General features: G+C 38.0%; 1 protein-coding gene and 1 pseudogene across 1 annotated transcript in view; one reads left to right on the top strand and one right to left on the bottom strand.

The window, feature by feature from the left end:
• The window catches only part of TULP3 (TUB like protein 3), a 57,763-nt gene that overhangs the window by 31,813 nt on the left and 4,846 nt on the right, over positions 1–21,104 (bottom strand). The gene's annotated exons all lie outside the window — the stretch shown is intronic.
• Positions 14,574–15,460, top strand: LOC129073448 (40S ribosomal protein S21-like; annotated as a pseudogene).

The following is a 21,104-nucleotide window of genomic DNA, read 5'->3' as shown; positions in this document are numbered from 1 at the left end:
ATATTTTTGAGATTTATTTGTGTCATATTTATACAACTGTGCATAAATATAAGACAAGCCGGTATGCCAGGACAAGTGCAAGAGGGAAACTAAGTAGACTGTTAATTGGCCAAGCAGTTTACAGCCATCTAGTACTTCAAAAATCCTATCTTCCCTAAACCAAGGACACTTAGGGGTAAATGGTTTACACTTCTCTTCTCCAACCAGAGTGTAAATAGTTTAAATCACCTTACTCAGGGAAAGGGATAGCTGAAATCCAATTAGTGCCATTTGTGCTAACCACACCCAAAGACAGATAAAAGACCTGGAAGACTCAAGTCCCTGAGGAGCAGCCAGCTGAACAATGGACTGATCCCTATGGCAGCCCGTTGACATCACATTCTTCCTTTCAGCTGTGGGAATCAAGCCCTGGATCCACCACACAGGGATAAAATGGGCACCACCTGAGGACAAAGACCCTGCTGCTACGGTTGATGCTGAAAGGGAGAGTGGGACCTGTACTCCTGAAGGAGATTTGAAATTCCTCTTCTGGAAAAAGACAGTGACCCCGAATACAGGGTGACAATGTTTCTTTTACTTTATTCATGTGCTTGTAAAGCTAGGGACTTTTAACTGTCAGATAACAGTTTGAGTATGGTCCTTCTCAGTGTGGAAAAGAACAAAAACTGAAAGTGAATTATGGCTAAATCTGAATGAGTAAAGGTATATAGAAAGGTTGTGAAAGTTTTAAACTTGGAGCAGAGGAAAACCTCACCCTTGGGAAGTTATTCTTTGCTTGTTTTCTGATATTATGGGGATGTGGTTTGAACTTCACTACTTTGCGTATGTCAGGAATCCTCTGTCTCTGTTGTTTGGCCTCTGGGGCCTAGGAGAGGTCATCTGTGAAGCCTTTGCCATTTGGGACCTAGGAAGGGTCATTTGGTGTCAGTGGAATCCGGCTTGGGGCAAGAGAGCCACGTGTCTGCCATGAAACTGGGTGGTGAGAGGTCATGTCTCTGCCGACAGACCAGTGGATGCACCGGTAGGTGAGAGAATGCCTCTACCACTGGGGCTTTGTGCCATGGAATGCTGGTGTACCAGGTGGGGATGAGAGGTCATGTCTCTGCCAAGAGACCAGGGGACACACTGGTAGATGAAAGAATGCTTCTACCAGTGAGGCTTTGGGCCATTTGGGACCTAGGAAAGGTCGCCTGTGTGACCAGTTAAGTGGGGCTGGTGGGGTATAAGAAAAAATTCTAAGACTGGTTCTAGTTGCCCCCTCTTTTGGAAGCCTGACTTTGCTTTGGATTTTGCTTTGTTTCAGTTCTGTAAGAAAATTGAGGTTTCCCAGAAGTAAAACTTCATATCAAGTGGGAAAGGAAACAACGGGAAGGTATAAAGCATGGAGATGCAATTTGGGAAGATATTAGGAAAATAAGGATTTTCTTTTACTACTTATATTTTTCTCCTTACATGGTCCCTCCAGAATTCTGTCATTCTGAAGGAATGAGTGATGAAATAAGGTTTCTTTGCATAAAACTAATAAGACTAGTTGCCAATGCTGGTTTTGTCAACCAAGACTTTGATTGGAATGCCATGCCTGAAGGAGGCCTGGCTGGATTCTGGTTGTTACCAGAAAGCCTTGAAGAATTGAGACTGACTTTCAAAGCTAGCGAAAGCCCGCTGGAGAAAAGACCTGGTACCCTGCTTGGTTGGTTGGTTTGTGGCAATCTTTCCAGGGAAGGAATAAAGGTTGCTGAAAGATGGCAAGAAGGGACCTTAAGACCTTAAGGTTCCTCAAGGGCTTGAAGGAAACAGGTACTGCAAGCAAAGACAGATGGCAGGTATGTGGCCTGCCTTCTGTGCCCTGAAGGACAGACTAAAGGGTCAGTCTAAAGATTCCTTGTGTGAGGTCCGGCAAAGCAGAATTAAAGATGCTATGTGATCAATTGTTGCTCTTGTTGTGTTTATGCAAATGAACAGGAAAAATTAAAACTGGACATAATGCAGTCCCTTTGAGGACAATGAGGGTGATTTCAAGAAGAATCATGTTATAAGGAAAATCACAATGATCAGTGGTGGACATTGGTCTAGTGCAGCTGTCTCCAAAGTTTTGTTTTCACTTAGAAGTTAAACTGGGTTTGTGACATCATCAGAGATGTACAGTTATGGGCAGGAAGAATTTGTCAGACTGTCATTGTTTCATATCATTCCAGCAAAGGCTCTGCAACTGAATGTCTTCTCAAAAGAAAGTCTTGTGGACTCAGAGACTGGTTTGTGATTTGTTGTGTGAAGTAACGTGAATGTTCACACTTCTTTTTCATAGAGTGTATGCCTATGATTATCTGGGTGATTGTTTACACAGTATAGACCTCATTTGAGACCATCTGCATCACTGCCTCCTGAGACTCAATAGTTTGACTAGACTGAGTGGTTGAGTTGGTGAAATATGGGGTAGTCTGCTGGCTTGCTTATAATTGCTTTCCTTTTCTGTTCTAATAGTTTGAACAGAAAGGGTCCAGAAGTGTTAAAGGAGGAAATCCTAGAATATTTCCCCTCAACCTGAGTTAAGTATAGTGGGCAAAAGGACTTCGAACAGATGTGACATACTTTGCACATCTTCCTCCAAGGAAGTCACTCTTTCTTAATCGAAGACACTGTAGAATAGGTCCCTACCTTTGTCATTTAGTGGTTATGATTCTGATTGTGCCTTCTAACACTCTTGTTTAATTTCTCACCTCCAGAGTATGTCAAGGATTCCACCTTGTCCAGTAATGCTATCCTTTAGATAGTGTACATGGTGCTTCCCAGGGACAGCCAATTGACCTAGACTTTGCAAAGTCCTTCTCTCTCTGGTGAAGGCCTCCCTCCACTCCGGTCCCTCTTTCTGTTAGGGATCTCTGGACCAGGGGATAGGTAGGACTATAGCCATGGCCAGTAGGAAGTAGCTACAGAAGAATGAGACCGTCACCTGTTTGCCTTTGCAAGATTACAAAGGTTCAGTAGTGTTAAAGGGAAGAATTGATACAGAGAGATCTGGTCAGATCACTGGGGAGGAGTGAGAGGAGGTTGCCTGAAGCAATGGTAAACAGTCTAGGGTGGGATGGGCTGAGAAGACGAATGTGTCCAGGGCACATGGAATAAAGAGGGCAGAGATAGGCTCTCATCCTCAAGGATGCCTGAATGATCGTGCTGCAGCTGCCTGCATTTACCAAAGGATGGTACTTTGGATGGATTTTTTATGGGAGAGGAAACTCTGGGTATAGCCTAAGGTCAGGCTGGCCCAGCAGAAGGTGGGAAGGTTATTCTTCTTTGGGTGTTCCAGAGGGAACAACCTCTGAGACAGAAGCCTGTCATTCTTCCAAAAGTGTGTAGATTTTTTATTTTATGTTGTTTCAGTTTGTAAACTGATCCGAAAGAAATAAGATAATTAAAAACTACCTGGGGGAATGATAGGGGACACATGTTTAAACTCAAGTGTTAAAGAGTTTAGCCTTGACTGACAGGCTTAAGTGATTAATGCATGTGGAAAGTTGTTATTCCAAAATTGTGTAGTTTTTGAAATAAAGACTCCATTCCTTTATCACCAAGCCTTTGCCTCTGAAATTTTGCCTAAAGGGTGGCAGTGGGCAGCAGGATCCCACTTGCTGATCTATAACAAGATTGCTGGAATCTGCATAAAGCACTCATAAAGGTTCGATCCTCGTCTCTACCTCTTGGTTCTGGTAGTGACAGGCAGCACGAACAATGACTTTTTCAGTTTTAAGGCCACATCAGAGCATCACCTCCACAGGAAACACACTCGAGGGGCAAACTCAGTGGGAAACAGAACCCTGCTAAAGTAAGGCCTGCTCCATGAGGAGGGCTCCTGCACAACAGGCCCTCAAAGGTGATGGGCGGTCACAGCCAGTCCTTGTAGACATTCAGCCTGGGGGGAATCTCTCCCACTGATGTGTCAACAGTAATCAAGGCTCAACTACAACAGGGTGGTATACACAGGCCCAATGGGGAGGGGAGCGCACCTGGAGTACCCATTTTGGGTGAATGGGGTGGCTGTGCCACTGTATTCTACTGAACATCTACTACATAAGGCCACTCTACCTAGCCAAGGCAATGTAGCAGTTATACCTAATACATAGAAACAAACACAGGGAGCCTACCAAAATGAGGAGATAAACATGTCCCAAATGAAAGCACAAAACAAAACTCCAGAAAAAGAACTAAACAAAATGGAGATAAGCAATCTACCAGATAGAGTTCAAAACACTGATTATAATGATGCTTCATAAACTTAGGGGAATAATAGATGAACTCAGTGAAAACTTCAACAGCATCGAAAAAAACATGAAAACCATAAAAAAGAGCCAGTCAGAAATGAAGGATACACTAACTGAAGTGAAGACCAATTTACAGGGAATCAACAGTGGAGTAGATGAATCCAGAATCAAATCAGCACTGTGGAATATAAGGAAGCAAAAAACACCCAATTGGAACAGCAAAAGAAAAAGAAAAATGATGCCAGTGTAAGGAGCCTCAGGGACAACTTCAAGTATACCAATATCTGCACCATGGGGATGCTAGAAGAAGAAAAGAAAAAGCAAGGAATTGAAAACCTATTTGAATAAAATAATAACAGAGCCCTGACCAGGCAGTTCAGTTGGTTAGAGCACCATCCCCACACACCAAGATTACAGGTTCTATTCCTAGTCAGGGTACATACAAGAACAAACCAATGAATGCATAAATAAGTGGAACAACAAATCAATGCTTCTCTCTCTCTAAAAATAAGATGATTATGATGGCAGAAAACTTCCCTAACCTAGTGAAGGAAATAGACAAACAAATCCAGGAAGCATAAAAAGTCCCAAACATGTAAAAGGTTGTAACAAAGAAATACTCTTAAAAGCAGCAAGAAAAAGCAGTTAGTTACCTACAAGGGAGCTCCTATAAGACTCAACAGAAACTTTGCAGACCTAAAGGGACTGGCAAGAAATATTCAAAGTGATTAAAAGCAAGGACCTACAAACAAGATTACTCTACCCAGCAAAACTATCATTTAGAATCAAAAGACATATAAAGAGTTTCCCAGACCAAAAATAAAATAAGAAAAAGAAAGGAGTTCATCACCACCAAACCAGTATTATGTGAAATGCAAAGGAACCTCTTTAAGGAAAAAAAAAAAAAAGATTAAAAATATACAAATAAAATGGCAATAAATACGTATCTCTCAGCAACTGAATCTGAAAAACAAATTAAATGAACAAGCAAGAACAGGAACAAACTCAAAGATGCTGAGAACATTTTGAGGATTGCCAGATGGGAGAAGTGTTGCGGGGATATGTAAAAAAGGTGAAGGGATAAAGAAGTACAAATTGGTAGTTACAGAATAGTCATGTGGATAGTTTTAGCATAGGGAATATAGTCAGTAATATTCTAATAACTCTGTATGGTATCAGATGGGTAAGAGATTTATTGGAGATGATCTCTTAGTAAGTTATACAATGCCTAATCACTGGGTTGTACGCCTGAAACTAATATAAGATTGTATGTGAACTACAACTGAAAACTTATTTACTTCAAAAATGAAAAAAAGAGTATACCTATCATTTTGACCAATTTTTCAGCAATATGTTCCTTTGTGGAATCATTGTAAATAATTTTTTAGCAGTAAAAAACTAAACTAAAAGCCAGTTTGTTTTTAAAAATCTATTCTTTTAGCAACTTTCAAATATGCCATACAGTATTATTAACTACCATTATCTAACTGTACATTACATTCTAAATGACTTACTCATTTTATTACCAGGAGTTTGTATCTTTTGACCCCCTTCACCAATTTCGCCTACCCACCTCCTCCCAGTGACTACCAATCTGTTCTCTGTACCTTTGAGCTTGGTTTTTTGGTTTTGTTTTGTTTTTTTAAATTCCATATAAATGAAATTGTAAGTACATGTTCCTATGCTATCTGAAAGTAGAGCATTCCTATGAAACTTTTCACAAGCCATAAGGAAGAAGCAATTACCATTCATTTATATGGAAATTTTTTTTTTAGCATTCTCAAATCCCAATCATATCAAACATGTTTAATTACATCCAGTTTTACACTAAGTGTAACACCCTTATGAACTCTCTTAGGCTCTCCTTATATCTCCTTATAACATATACATAAAATAAATCCAAATAAAGCACAGATGTTCTCAGACCGTTCAAATCTTTGGCAGCTGAATGCCGAGATTCTGAGTGTAGTTCCCAGAGGAGGGTGGCGGGGCCACTCTCACTGCTCAGGGTGCATACTGCCTCTACGACTGTTAATCTTGCTGCAAAACAAACATTGAATGTTGTTTTCACTTTTTGCTTTTGTTGGTAAAAGTGAAAATTCTCTTCCATTTAGCGAAAACACATACCAATACAGGTTTTTCATAAAAGCAAAGTGGTATGATGAGAACTTTTAAAAAGCAAGGGATACATGGTTTTGTCTTTCCCTGCCTGACTTATTTCACTGAGCATAATGTGTGGAGGAGAAAATGGTGAACTCAGCTTGAACACTGAACTGGAGAACCAAGCTGGAGATGTCTATGGGACCACAAAGTAGAAAGGGTAGTAAACGGCTAAATATACAAGATTTCTCTACAAGAGAGATATCTTGGAAAGCAATTGCTTAGGACCTAGGGAACTCAGGAGAAGGCATCCATGAAGGGATGAGGATTAGGTTCATTCCTTAACTGGACTTAATACCAATCAATCATAGACTGATGTTAGAAGTGTTTGGGAAGCGTCTGCAGTGGGGCTATTATGCTTGTAACAGAAAAGTGTAAATTGTCTTTTTTGCAGGAGAGAATACAGACAATAAGATGATCACAATCTTGGATCAAGAACAGTAAGGAAAGCATTAACTATGAGCCCCAAAGATGAGCTATAAAAACGAAAAAGAATGTTCTATCAGGTACTTATTTAAACTGTTAATCTAATGAAAACCATTTTATTTTTGTACAGAACCATGATAAAAAATTAACAGGTTAGTGTGAAAAAGTCAAAATTTCTGCACAGCAAAGGAAATGGAATTATTATTTTTCTCATGGAAAATTTCCTACTTATTTGGTACAAACACAGAAAACCCTAAATACGTATCTTAGAGAAACAAAGACCTATTAATCAAGTGTGGCAGATGATAGTGCACACAAGGACTCCATTCTCAGGAGTTCCGGTCAAGATGGAGATGTGGGTAGACATGCTTCACCCCATTGCACAACCACAAGGAACACAACTAACTTAAAAGTGAAAATCACCCAGAGCTGTATGGAAGTCCAACAACCAATGATTTAAAGAAGTTATGTTCATCCAGATGGGTAGAAGGGACTGAGACAGTGAAGTAAAGGAACCTGGGATTCAAATCATTGATTTGGAACATAGGAAAGAAATAAACATTCAACCAGAACAAAATGAAGAAACAAGAATTTAAAAAAATAAGGAGAAGAGGAAGAGCAAGAAATTGAAAACTTACTTGAAAAAATATTGAAAGAAAACTTCCCCAATTTGGCAAAGGAAATAGACATACAAATCCAGGAAGCACAGAGTCCCAAACAAGTTGGATCCAAAGAAGTCCACACTAAGACACATCATAATTAAAATGCCAAAGATTAAAGGTAAAGAGAGAATCTTAACAGCATCAAGAGACAGGCATAGAGTTACCTACAAAGGAGTTCCCATAAGACTGTCAGCTGATTTCTCTAAAGAAATTTTGCAGGCTAGAAAGGAATGGCAAGGAGTATTCAAAGTCATGAAAAGCAAGGACCTACAACCTAGATTACTCTATTCAGCAAAGCTCTCATTTAGAATGGGAGGGCAAATAACATGCTTCCCAAATAAGGTAAAGTTAAAGGAGGTCATCATCACCAAGCCCTTATTTCATGAAATATTAAAGGAACTTATCTAAGAAAAAGAAGTCAAAACTATGAACAGTAAAATGACAACAAACTCATAACTATCAAGAACTAAACCTAAAAAACAAAAGCAAACTAAGTAAACACCTAAAACAGGAACAGAATCACAAAAATGGAGATCACATGGAGCGTTATCAGCAAGGAGGGGAGAAAATGGGGGAAAATGTACAGGGAATAAGAAGCATAAATGGTAAGTACAAAATAGAATGAGGTAAGAACAGTAGAGGAAATGGAGAAGCCAAAGGATGTATATGTATGATCCATGGCCATGAACTAAGGACGGGCAATGCTGATGGGGGGCAGTGCAGGACGGAGGGGGATAAAGGGGAGAAATAAATGAGACAATGGTAAGAGCATAATCAACAAAATATACTTAAAAAAAAACTTAAATGCACAACCCATGGATATGAACTAAGGGTGGGGATCACTGGAGGGAAGAGGGGAACCAGGCAGAGGGGGAAAAAGGGGAAAAAATTGGGACAACTGTAATACCATAATCAATAAAACACACTTAAAAAAAAAAACCAACTTCATTCTCTTGAACTGTTCCCCAGTTACTGACCAGCCAAAGTCTAAACTGAAGATACCTGCACAAGGCCTTACCACTGCAGAAAGCACACATATAATTACCTAAAAATATGCCCTACCTACCTATCTTTTTTTATGGACACCAAAAACATTTCCTGGTCCCCCTGTACTATTATTCACTTATTTGTCTAACAAATATTTGTTAGTCTGCTAAAAGATTACCCCTACTCATCCATGCCTGTAGACACACTTTTAAGAATCACTAGATGAACTAAAAATAACACAAGTATTTGTCTGCCAAGAGTAAACTCTGATATAGTCATTCAATGGAATGTTATACATCAAAGAAAATGAATGAACTTCATCCTAACACAAATCCATAAATTGACTGTAAACATTATGTAAAACAAATAGGCAACACAGAAAATATTACATTTTTAAAGCTTCCTTTTATATCAAGTCCTAAAACATAAACCAAATTAGACTGCTTATAGTATATACACATAGGACAAAGTGATAAAAAAATAAAAAAAAGGAAGAGGAAAATATCATCTTAAAAGTCACAGCAGACCCATACATCTATGGTCAATCATTTTTTGACAAGGGTGCCAGGATCATTCAATGGGAAAACAATAGTCTCTTTGAGAAGTAGCACTAGACAAGTAGATATCCACAAGCAAAAGAATGAAGTTGGACCTCTATCTCATACTATATATAAAAATTAACTCAAAATGTATCAAAGATGATTTCAGCTTTCAGCTCAGGAGGCCAAGGTACAACTTTCTCTGGTTGTCCTGAATCCAGGTTCATCTGAGACCTGCCACATCCCTCTGCCACCTAAATTCAACCCCAAAGAGATCAACGTCCTATACTTTAGGTGTCAGTGGAGAAGTCAGTGACACATTTACCCTGTCTCCCAAAATAGGCCCCTGGTTTTGTCTCCAAAAGTGGTTGGTGATGACACCACCAAAGCAACCATTCAGAACAAGAGAAGCCCAGATTGAGGTAATACCTTCTGCTTCTGCCCTGATCATCAAGGCCCTCAAAGAACCACCAAGAGACAGAAAGAAGCAAAAAAAAACAAAACAAGACAAAACCCCCCAAAAAACCCACCACAAAACCAAAAAAACACACATTAAACACAGTGGAAATATCACTTTTGATGAAATTGTTATTGACTGACAGATGCAACACCAACCTTTAGCCAGAAAACTCTCTGCAGCCAATAGAGAGACCCTGGGAACTGCCCTGTCTGTGGGCTGCAATGTTGATGGCTGTCACCCCCATAATCATAGATGACATAAACACTGGCGCAGTAGAACACCCAGTTCCTTAAGAACTACAAAGGAAAGTATTTCATTAAAGATCATTTGACAACCAAAAAAAAAAAAATGTATCAAAGACTTAACTATAAAAACTAAAACTCTTAAAAGAAAATATAAATCTTCATAACTTTGGATTTGGCCATGAATTTCTAGCTATAATACCAAAAGCATGAGCAATGAAGATAGATATACTGGACTTCATCGAAATTAAAAACTTTTGTCATCAAAGGACATTATCAAGAAAGTGGAAAGACAAGCCACTGAATGGGAGAAAATGTTTGGAAATCATCTATCTGGTTATTCTGGTACTCAAAATATATTTTTAAAAAAACCTCCTACAACTCAACCAAAAGACAAACAACGATTTTTTTCCAATGGGCAAAATATGAATAGACATTTCTCCAAAATAGATATAAAAATGGCTGATAAGCCCATGAAAAGATCCTCAACATTGTTAGTCATCAGAAAAATGTAAATCCAAACCACAACGAGATGTTGCTTCAGACCCACTGAGATAGCTATAATAAAAAACATAACAAGGGTTGATGAGGATATGGAGATATCGAATACTCATATATGGCTGGGCTGGTGGGACTGTAAAATGGTACAAACACACTTTGGAAACAGCCTAGCAGTTCTTCAAATGATTACACATAAAGTTACCATATGATAACTTTGGGTTACACAGAAAACCCACTCTTATGACATATGCATGAAAAATGAAAACACATACCCACGCAAAAACTTATACACATTTTTTCTTTATAACTGTATTGTTTCTTTAATTGAAAGGATTTTTCAAATAATATATGTGTTACAATAAGATTGCTGGTGCCAAACTCTTTTTGTATGGCTTATTTTTTCTTTCTAATGTTTTACATTAATTATAAAAATAATACGTATCCATTTCTTAAATCTTGTAAAAATGTATAAAACAAAATGGTCTTTTCATAACCCTATCATCTTGAGATGATCACTAACATTGCAGCAAACATCCTTCCAAATATTATCTATTTTTATACATTTGAAATATTTATATTTTACATCATTTTAATTTAACATTATACCTAAGCATCTTTTTATGTTGGGTTTTATAATTATAATATTAGATTACTACATAAGTCCTGGCTGGTGTGACTCAGTAGATTGAGTGCGAGCCTGCAAACCAAAAGGTGTGGGCCAAGACCCCAGTTAGGGGAGTGCAAGAGGCAGTCAATCAATGTATCCCTTGTACATCGATGTTTCTTTCCCTCTCCTTCTCCCTCCTTCCCCTTCCCTCTAAAAATAAATAAGTAAAATATTTTTAATTATTATGTTTTATTTATTTATTTATTTTTAGAGAGGGACAAAGGGAGAGAAGCAGCAAAGTGTAGTTGCCTTTAATAAGCCCCCCACAAGCAATCTGGCCTGCAACCCAGGGATGGGCCTTGACTGGGAATAGAACCAGCAACCCTCTGGTTTGCAGGCTGTCACTCAATCCACTGAGCCATACAAGCCAGGGCTAAATAAATAAAGTCTTAAAAAAAATAAATTGCTATATAAAATTCTATCATATAGATATTCCGTAATTTTTTATTTTTATATGGTAGCAAAAAAAACCATAAAATTTAACATCTTAACTATTTTTAAGTGTACCATTTAGTAGTGTTAAGTGTATTTACATTGTTGTGTGTATACAAACTTTTATAGCATTCATAGCACCATTATTCACAATAGACAAAAGGCAGAAGCAGCCCAAATGTCCACCAACTGATAAATGGATAAACAAAATCTAGTATATCTTACAATGGATTATTATTCAGCCATAAAGAGAAATTAATACTGAAACATGGGAGGACCTTAAAAACATTATGCTAAGTGAAAGAAGCCAGTCACAAAAGACTACATATTATAGTTCTATTTTTAATGAAATGTCCAAATAGGCAAATAGACACAGAAATCAGAATGATTGCTTAAGGCTGGGGAATGGGAGTTGAGAGGTGATAGCTAAAGAGTATAAGGTAGCTTTCTGAGGTGATGAAAATGTCCTAAAATTGAGTGATAATGGCTGCACATCTTTGTGAATATACTAATAACCACTGCAGTGCGTATATTTTAAATGGGTGAAGTGTATGGTATATAAATTGTATCTTAACAAAGCTGTTATTAAAAAAAAGATTCACCCTGGCAAGGTGGCTCAGTTAGTTGGAGTGTCTTCCTGTACACCAAAAGGTTGCAGGTTTGATCCCCAGCAAGGGCACACAGCTGAGTTGTGGGTTCGATCCCTGGTAGGGATGTTTGTGGGAGGCAACTGATCTATGTTTCTCTTTCTCTCTCTCTCTCTCTCTCTCTCTCTCTCTCTCTCTCTCTCGTAGTAAACACGTAGTAACATATAAGGGAGGCCCAGTACAGCTAGCAGCTGTCTTCTCCACAGAAACACTACAAGCCAGAAGGGAATGGCAAAAAATATTCCAAGTCATGAAAACCAAAGGCCTGCAACCAAGACTGCTCTACCCAGCAAGGTTCTCAATTAAAAATGGAAGGTGAAATAAGGAGTTTCCCAGACAAAAGAAGGCTTAAAGAATAGACCCCCAAAACCAGCATGGTAAAATATGCTAAAGGGACTGCTTTAAGAAGATGAAGAAAAAGGACTGAGGGAGGGAGAGGGGATAGGGGAGAGGGGCAGGGGAAAGTGGTGGCAAGAAAATGGAAACAAATGTATTTGAATAAAAAATAAAATAAAATAAAAATAAAGCTTTTGAAGAATAAAAAAAGTCTATGAATACCCAGTTCCTTTCAGTCACCAATACTTGATATTACCAATATTTTTAATACTTATCAATCCGATTGTGACAATGATATGTTATTTTAATTGTTCCTTTTTTATCATTGAAACTAAACCTGTTTTTGTATTTTTATTGCTTGTTTCTATTATTTTTTTAAAACCTTTAGGTGACTTTTTGGTATTCTTTATCCATTTTTTGATTAAATGTTTGTAGAATTTTTTCCCTAAATAAAACAAACTATTAACCCTTTTTAGATGTGTTGCAAATACTTTCGTATTCTATTGCTTGTCCTTTAATTTTTTTAATATGTATATTACTGTTTTTATTTTATAGCTTCTGGGTTTGAATATCTTACTTCAGGGTAAGAAAAACATTAGTTTGTATTTTCTCCTAAAACTCCTTAGATTTTACATATTGATTTTTAACTCACCTGAATATTTTTTATATAATGTGTAAAATAGGGCTCCATACTTGTTTCATTTCAAGTAATAGTGATCCATGCTCCTTATTTGTTGAATAAGCCTTATTTTCCCCATTGATTTGAAATATCAATTTAATCATATATTACATTGTTAGATATATACATTTGTTTCCAGAATGCTCATTTTATTTCATTGATCTACTTGATTATTTCCATGCTGGTCTCATGTTGTTTTAATTGCTGACTTTATAATGGATTTATATTTTTTAATATTTAATCATGAATTTTGATATTTAAAAAATAATCAATCTGCATTTAGGAAGGAAGGAAGAAAGGACGGACAGACTCCTACCTTTTGCAACCACATGGATGGAACTGGAGAATGTCATGCTAAGTTAAATAAGCCAGTCAGTGAAAGACAAATACCATATGATCTCACCTACAAGTGGAATCAATTCAACAAAAAAACTAACAAACAAAATAAACCACATGCTTGGAAACATGGAGCAGACTGAAAGTGACCAGAGGGGATGGGGGATGGGGAAGGAGGACAATGGTGGAAAGAAGAGGGGATGAGACAAAGAACATGTATGAATGACCCATGGACATGGACAACAGGGTGGGAATTGACTGTGGGAGCGGGGGGGGGGGGGGGAGGAGGGTGTGTGTGTGTGTGTGTGTGTGTGTGTGTGTGTGAGAGAGAGAGAGAGAGAGAGAGAGAGAGAGAGAGAAGTGGAGGAGGGCAAAGGGGGAAAAATTGAGACAACTGTAATAAAATAAATATGATTTAAAAATAAAAGTAAAACCCCCCAAAACTTGGAGAACTGTTCTAGGTTAAAGTAGAGGAGATTTAAGATATTTCTGGCAACCAAACAGAACACATAATCTTTGAATTCTGATCAAAATATGCACACAGAAAAGACTATTATGGTGCACTGAGGATATCTGATGAACTGCCCATTAGACAAGAATATGTATTAATGTGAAGTGTCCCACATGTAACAGTATTGTGGTCATGTAGAAGAATGCCCTTCTGAGGGAGGATGGGGTAGAAATAAGGTTACAGAACAAGATAGCAGGCTGCCTCGAGGACGCACACTTCCCTGAGTATTCACAAGTCCAAAATGGTATGAATAAATAAATGGAGGAAAAGACACAGCCCTTTCTTATAGAAAAAAAATCCAATTAATAAAGATAAAAGGAATAATGGAAGCAGAAAATCACCATTAGGCAATCACCACAGTAATAACTTGCAGTCAAGAACCATCAACAGATGCTAAAATTAGTGGGTGAAAATATACAAGGAACAGGATATGTGCAGAGTCTCAAAGTATCTGCCCACACAATAATTACTGACTACAAAGGGAAAAATAGTAATTTCATAGTGGAGACATCTGGCAGGCAGCACCTTAACTAAGTGATTAAGATGAACATCACCAGCAATAAGACATAGCAACATTATGTTCCTCCTGACATGCTGCACTGAGGAGGGCATGGCATCATGTCTGTGGTATTCTTGCCAAAAATGCATAATTTTAATTTAATCCTGAGGAGACATTAGACAGACCCAAAATTAGAAACATTCTACAATATAACTAGCCAGTACGCTTAAAAAATGTCGAGGTCAGAAAATGCAAAGAAAGAGTAAGAAACTATACAGGTTGGTGGAGACTACAGAGACATCGTACTAAAACACACTACAGGATTCTGGATTTGGATCCTGGAAAAGGGACATTAGTGGGAAAATTGGCAAACTTCAAATAAAACCTTGAATTAATTAATAGTATTTAATACTAATTTCCTGATTTTGATAACTGTATATGGTTGTGTAAGATATTAATAGGGAAAGCTTGGTGAAAGATATAGAGGAATTCTCTTATATTTCTACAACATTTCTGTATGTCTAATTAAAAAGATTTTTTAAAGTAAAATACTAAAAAGTAATGTTAGTAAGTAATAAGTCCAGATAAAGGGCATCAGTTATCAATTGTACTTTTTTTTGCAACTTTTCAGCATATTTTAATTTTTTTCCAAAATAAATTGGAGGATAAAAACATATAGACATTTTGCTGAATGTCTTTTTTACAGTCACGGACTGAGTACACTTAAAAATCCACATGTCCTTTACTTTAGCACCTAAATCACACACACAATATTTCTAAGGAATGGTGATGGTATGAAACAGTAAAGAAATTTGCCCAAATTTTCTGCAGATGCACTAGTCACGGTGGCAGCCAGTGTGCCCTTGACACGCACAATGATACTGGCAAGTTCGTGGACCTGTACGTGCCGTGTAAATGCTCCACCAGCAATCACATCATTGGTGCCAAGAACCACATGGCCATCCAGATGAACGTGGCTGAGGTTGACTAGGTGAGAGTGGGCCCAATGATCAGTTTAAAACCTATGCTACCTGCAGGGCTGTTCACAGGATTGGGCGAGTCAGATGACTCCATTCTCTGACTGGCCAAAACTGATGGTATCATCTCAAAGAACTTCTAACTGGAGAATATCACATATGTAAAATATCTCATAAATACAGAGTGAAACACCCCCCCCCCAAAAGCAATCTGCCCAAGATCAAAATTCTGATAAACTTAGAGCCCACTTTAAAACATTACTCATTCAATTACTAATACCTAAGAGATCATCCTGCCAAATAGTTTGAAGCATTTAATGATATATCGATCACCTAGATTCTTTTAACTCTCAACATTCCTGTCAAGCTCTCTTAGCCTACAAAAAAGAAAAAAAATTTTCTAGCTGCCAGTTACACAAAATCCCTTGCTACTCTACAGTAAGAGTGCCTCTTGCTGCCACCTACACTGTGCCAAAAAATAAGGATGCTGTGATCAGCACTTAATGGCCATTTGGCCAATGATGCAGGAAGCTAAACAGGCTCCTTCTGTGGTACTGGAGGGAGTAAACACCATCCTTGCCAGGAACACAGCAGGATTAGACTCGGCATAAATGAAGGCTCTGAATAGCCCAGGACTTTTTCAATAGCAACTTGAGTGAACAGTTCCTTTACTGACCATATTATTGCTTCATAACATACCAAATAATATTTTTCAGTCTCAAAAATTAGTTATAGTTAAGAAACAAAGAGGATTTACCCTATTTTATTAAATAAATGCAGTAAGTGCCAATATGCATTGATAAAGAGGACAACTTGGAAGGCAATGTATTCATTTTAGTTAGAAGAATTCAAAATTCTAAATCTGTAGCAATTAGCTACATGCATGAACTTGAAATAAACACAATTTATAAAAATTTAGTTCAATTCAACCTATCAGAAATATTAATAAATGTGTGACAAGGTATTATTGGAAAGATGCTAGTATAGGAAAGATAAAGGAAAAAAGGATTACCTCAAGACAATAGCTACAAAAAAAAAACATAATTTTTTATTCTTGATCCTAATCAGTTATTCACACTTAATTGAAGATTTGACTACCACCCCCATTGGAGAAATATCTAAAAGAATAGGCTTGATTATGACTTTTACTTAAATTCACATACTAAAAAAATAAATAAATAAATAAAAATTAACAAACTGGACTTCATCAAAATGAAAAACTATGGTTTTGCAAAATATATTCTTATGAAAATTAAAAGGCAAGTCACATACTAGTAGAAAATGTTTGCAAAACACATATCCAGCAAAGGACTGACATTTAAAGTTGAAAGAACTTTTACCAGTTTACTAAGAAAACAACCCAATTAAAAATTGGACAAAAGCCCTGGCCAGTGTGCTTTTGGTTGGAGCACTGTCCCACAGACCAAAAGGTCGTGGATTTGATTCCTGGTAAGGGCACATATCCAGGTTGTAGGTTCGATCCCTAGTCAGGGCACATAGGAGAAGGCACCTAAGTCGGGGGGGGGGGGGTGTGTGTGTGTGTGTGTGTGTGTGTGTGTGTGTGTGTCTCTCTCTCTCTCTCTCTCTCTGTGTGTGTGTGTCTGTCTCGGGGTGTGTGTGTGTGTGTGTGTGTGTGTGTGTGTGTCTCTCTCTCTCTCAAAGTAATAAAAAATTGTCCTTGGGTGAGGATAAAAAAATAATAAAATAAAAATTGGACAACATATTTCAAGACTTATTTCACAAAAGATCATGTGCATAATTAAAACCACAATGAGAAGGATTTCCGGTCAAGATGGAAGCATAGGAAGGTATACTTTGCCTCCTTGCACAACCAAAAGGATAACAACAAATTTAAAAACAAAAAATAACCAGACTGCCAGAAAAATCAAACTGTATGGAAGCCCGACAACCAATGAGCTAAAGAGGAAACATTCATCCAGACCAGCAGGAGGGGTGAAAATAGGCAGCTGGGTGGAGAGAATGAGCAGCAAGACAGCAGCTGGAGGACCAGGCGGGCGAGGTGGTGTCTGGCTGACCGGGCAGTCCCACATTTGCATGCGGATAAACACAGACAAACAGCTAGGGACTGAGACAGACCGCGCAATCCAGGGTTCCAGCATGGGAAAAGAAAGCCTCAAAACCTCTGGAGGTAAAAACCTGTGGGGGTTGCTAGGCAGGAGAAACTCCCAGCCTTACAGGAGGAGTCTGTTGGACAGACCCACAGGGTCCCAGAACGTACACAAACCAACCCACCTGGGAATCAGCACTAGAAGGGCCCATTTTGCTTGTGGGTAGCAGGGAAAGTGACTGAAAGCCCGCCGAGAGCCAAGCAAGGGACACTGTTCCCTCTCGGACCCCTCCCCCATATATAGCACCACAACACAGCTAAGTGGGTTGCCCTGCTTCTGCGAATACCTAAGGCTCCACCCCTTCCAACGTAACAGGTGCACAGACACAAAGAAATATAGCCCAAATGAAAGAACAGGTGAAAGCTCCAAAAATAGAACTAAGCTACGAACAGATAGCCAGCCTATCAGATGCGCTGGTAATGAGAATGCTCACAGAATTGGTTGACTATGCTTGCAAAATGGAGGGAAAAGTGAAGGCTTTGGAATGTGAGATAATGAAAAATATACAGGGAACCAACAGTGAAGGGAAGGAAATTGGGACTCAAATCAATGGTTTGGAACAGAAGGATGAGATAAACATTCAACCAGAACAGAATGAAGAAACAAGAATTCAGAAAAATGAGGAGAGGCTTAGGAACCTCTGGGACAACTTTAGAAGCTCCAACATCTGAATCATAGGGGTGCCAGAAGGAGAAGAGGAAGAGCAAGAAATTGAAAACTTATTTGAAAAAATAATGAAGGAGAACTTCCTCAATCTGGCCAAGGAAAGAGACTTCCAGGAGCTCCAGAAAGCTTAGAGAGTCCCAAAGAAGTTGGACCCAAGGAAGCATACACCAAGGCACATCATAATTACATTACCCAAGAATAAAGATAAGGAGAGAATCTTAACAGCAGCAAGAGAAAAAGGAGACAGTTACCTACAAAGAAGTTCCCATAAGACTACCAGCTGATTTCTCAAAAGAAACCTTGCAGGCAAGAAGTATTCAAAGTCATGAAAAGCAAGGACCTACAACCTAGATTACTGTATCCAGCAAAGCTATCCTTTAGAATGGAAGGGCAGGTAAAGTGCTTCCCAGATAAGGTCAAGTTAAAGGAGTTAACCATCACCAAGTCCTTATTATATGAAATGTTAAAGGGACTTATCTAAGAAAAAGAAGATCAAAAACTATGAACAGTAAAAAAAAAAAAAAAAAAGAAGAAGAGTGGGAGGGAAAAAGTGGGGGAAAAGGTACAGGGAATAAGCAGCATAAATAGTAGGTACAAAATAGGCAGGGGGAGGTTAAGGATAGTATAGGAAATGGAGAAGCCAAAGAACTTATGTACGAGCCATGGACATGAACTAAGTTGAGGAGGGGAATGCTGGAGGGTGGGACAGTGTAGGGAGAAGGGAAATAAAGGGGAGGGAAAAAACAGGACAACTGTAATAGCATAATCAATAAAATACATATTTTTTAAAAACTATGGTACATTTACACAATGGAATGCTACACAGAAGAAAGAAAGAGCTCCTACCCTTTGTGACAGCATGGATGGATCTGGACAGCATTATGCTAAGTGAAATAAGCTAGGCAGTGAAAGGCATATGATCTCACCTATAAGTGGAACCTAATCAACAAAACACAAGCAAGCAAAATATAACCAGAGACACTGAAATAACGAACAAACCGACAGTAATCAGAGGGGAGGGAAGAGAGGGATAATATGGGGAAAATAGGGGAAGGGCCATCAAGGAATATGCATAAAGGACACATGGACAAAGCCAAAGAGGGTAGGATCAAGGGTGGGAGGTGGGTAGTGGTGGGAGGAAAATGGAGACAACTGTATTTGAACTACAATAAAAAAATATATACATATATGTCCTGAAAAAAAAATACAATAATAATAGTTAATTTTAATTTTTTAAAAGAGAAAATGTATGTTCGCACAAAGACTTGGACAGTAATGTTCACAGCAGCATTATTCATAACAGCCAAAAAGCAGAAACAATTCAAATACCCATCAAGTGCTGAATCGTTAAACAAAACATGGTATAGCCAGGCATACAAGAGAGACTACTACTATTCAGCAATAAAAAGGAATGAAGCACTGATATATGCAATATATAACATGAATAAACCTCAAAAACATTTTGCTAAGTCAAGGAAGTCAGTCACAAAAATACTATGTATCATGATTCCATTTATATGAAATGTGCAGAATAGGCAAATCTATAGACACCTAAAGTAGATTAGTGGTTGCCTTGGACTAGGAGTGGGGAAGAGGGGGGAGGGAACAACTGTAAATGGGCAGGTTTCTTTGGGAGGAGGGTGTTGGTCATGTTCTAAGATTAGATTTTGGTAATGGTTGCAAAACTCTGCAAATTTGCTAAGAACTATTGAATTGCACACTTAAAATGTCATGTTGTCAATTGCAATACTGCTCCAATTAGTGAATAATTACTATGTGCCAGAAACTACATTAAATATTTTACATATTATTTCATCTAATTCTTACAATAAACCTACAATCCCAAACCTAAACTCAAAAAGTGAAGCTATTTACTGAAGGTCACACAATGATCAGTGAATGATCTGGAATTCAATCACAAGTCTAATTCACGACCTTAGCATGCTAAACTGGATCACTGACCACATATATTCAGATGGCCAGTAGAGAGTCCAGAATTTCATTATTATGCTATTTCAAAATGTCTGCCAAGAATCTTTTCTGTAAAAATGCCAGTTCATCTGGTATTTTTAGGTAGCAAAATTTCCAGTCCAGTAAACAGATTTTGAAGAAGCCCTTGGCAGGAACCTAGTGCAGTATATATATTGAAAAGGAGTCATCAGATTTCATTGTGTCCCTTGGGGCAATGGCTGTTAATAAAGTAACTGTCTCTAAGTTAATTGACAAATAGATTCATCTTGTCCAAATCCTAAAAAAGACACCTAGAACACATCTGGCTGGAACAAAACGCCGCTTCTGGGAAAAAGCACATACAGACCAAATTAGAACTGCCAGAAAAAGACTCCTTTGAAATCCATCCTTCCTAATCTGAGAAAAAATGTTAGTATTCTAGGCTCAACTGTCTTCTACTTGAATGACTCCACAATCTGGAACTGAAGTTAGGGAATGAAAATCCATTTCCTAAGAGACCTATTTAGTAGAGGCACTCAGAAAGAAGAAAATTGCTTGGGGAGAGAGAGGCAAGGAGAAGGAAAAGTTGGCAACCAATTAACTTGATTAGATCATTCATTTGGTCCTAATGAATATAGCAAGGAAAATTACTTTAGAGTGAACCCCTCTCCTTTTTGCATGTCCCACGTAGCTTATGAACATTACTCAATCAAAGCACTCCTCTCTGTTTTCCCTCTAGCATGTATGACATATCAAATGACTATATCAAAATTATACTAGGTTTCAATAGGGAAACAAGTCAGTCCTCTTATTAAACTTGTTTCATTCTAAAACCTAACATTAAAGGCAAACTAGAGAATTATTGCAGTTTCTTCCTGCAAAGCTAAATAGAATGATTTATTTTTCCAGAAGCCTGTCTGAAAAAAATAGTTCTTGTTTTCTTCTTACAGTCCTATTTTCTATACATTAATTATCATAGGAAATAATTAAAACTGGCAGCAACTATAATTCATATTCCAAAAATAAATCTTGCCCAGGATAA

This window comes from Pteronotus mesoamericanus, unplaced genomic scaffold (assembly GCF_021234165.1).
Source record: "Pteronotus mesoamericanus isolate MK-2021 breed Mesoamerican mustached bat unplaced genomic scaffold, CSHL_Meso_final contig_41, whole genome shotgun sequence".
Classification (NCBI taxonomy): domain Eukaryota; kingdom Metazoa; phylum Chordata; class Mammalia; order Chiroptera; family Mormoopidae; genus Pteronotus; species Pteronotus mesoamericanus.
This window is presented reverse-complemented; position numbering and strand designations above follow the sequence as displayed.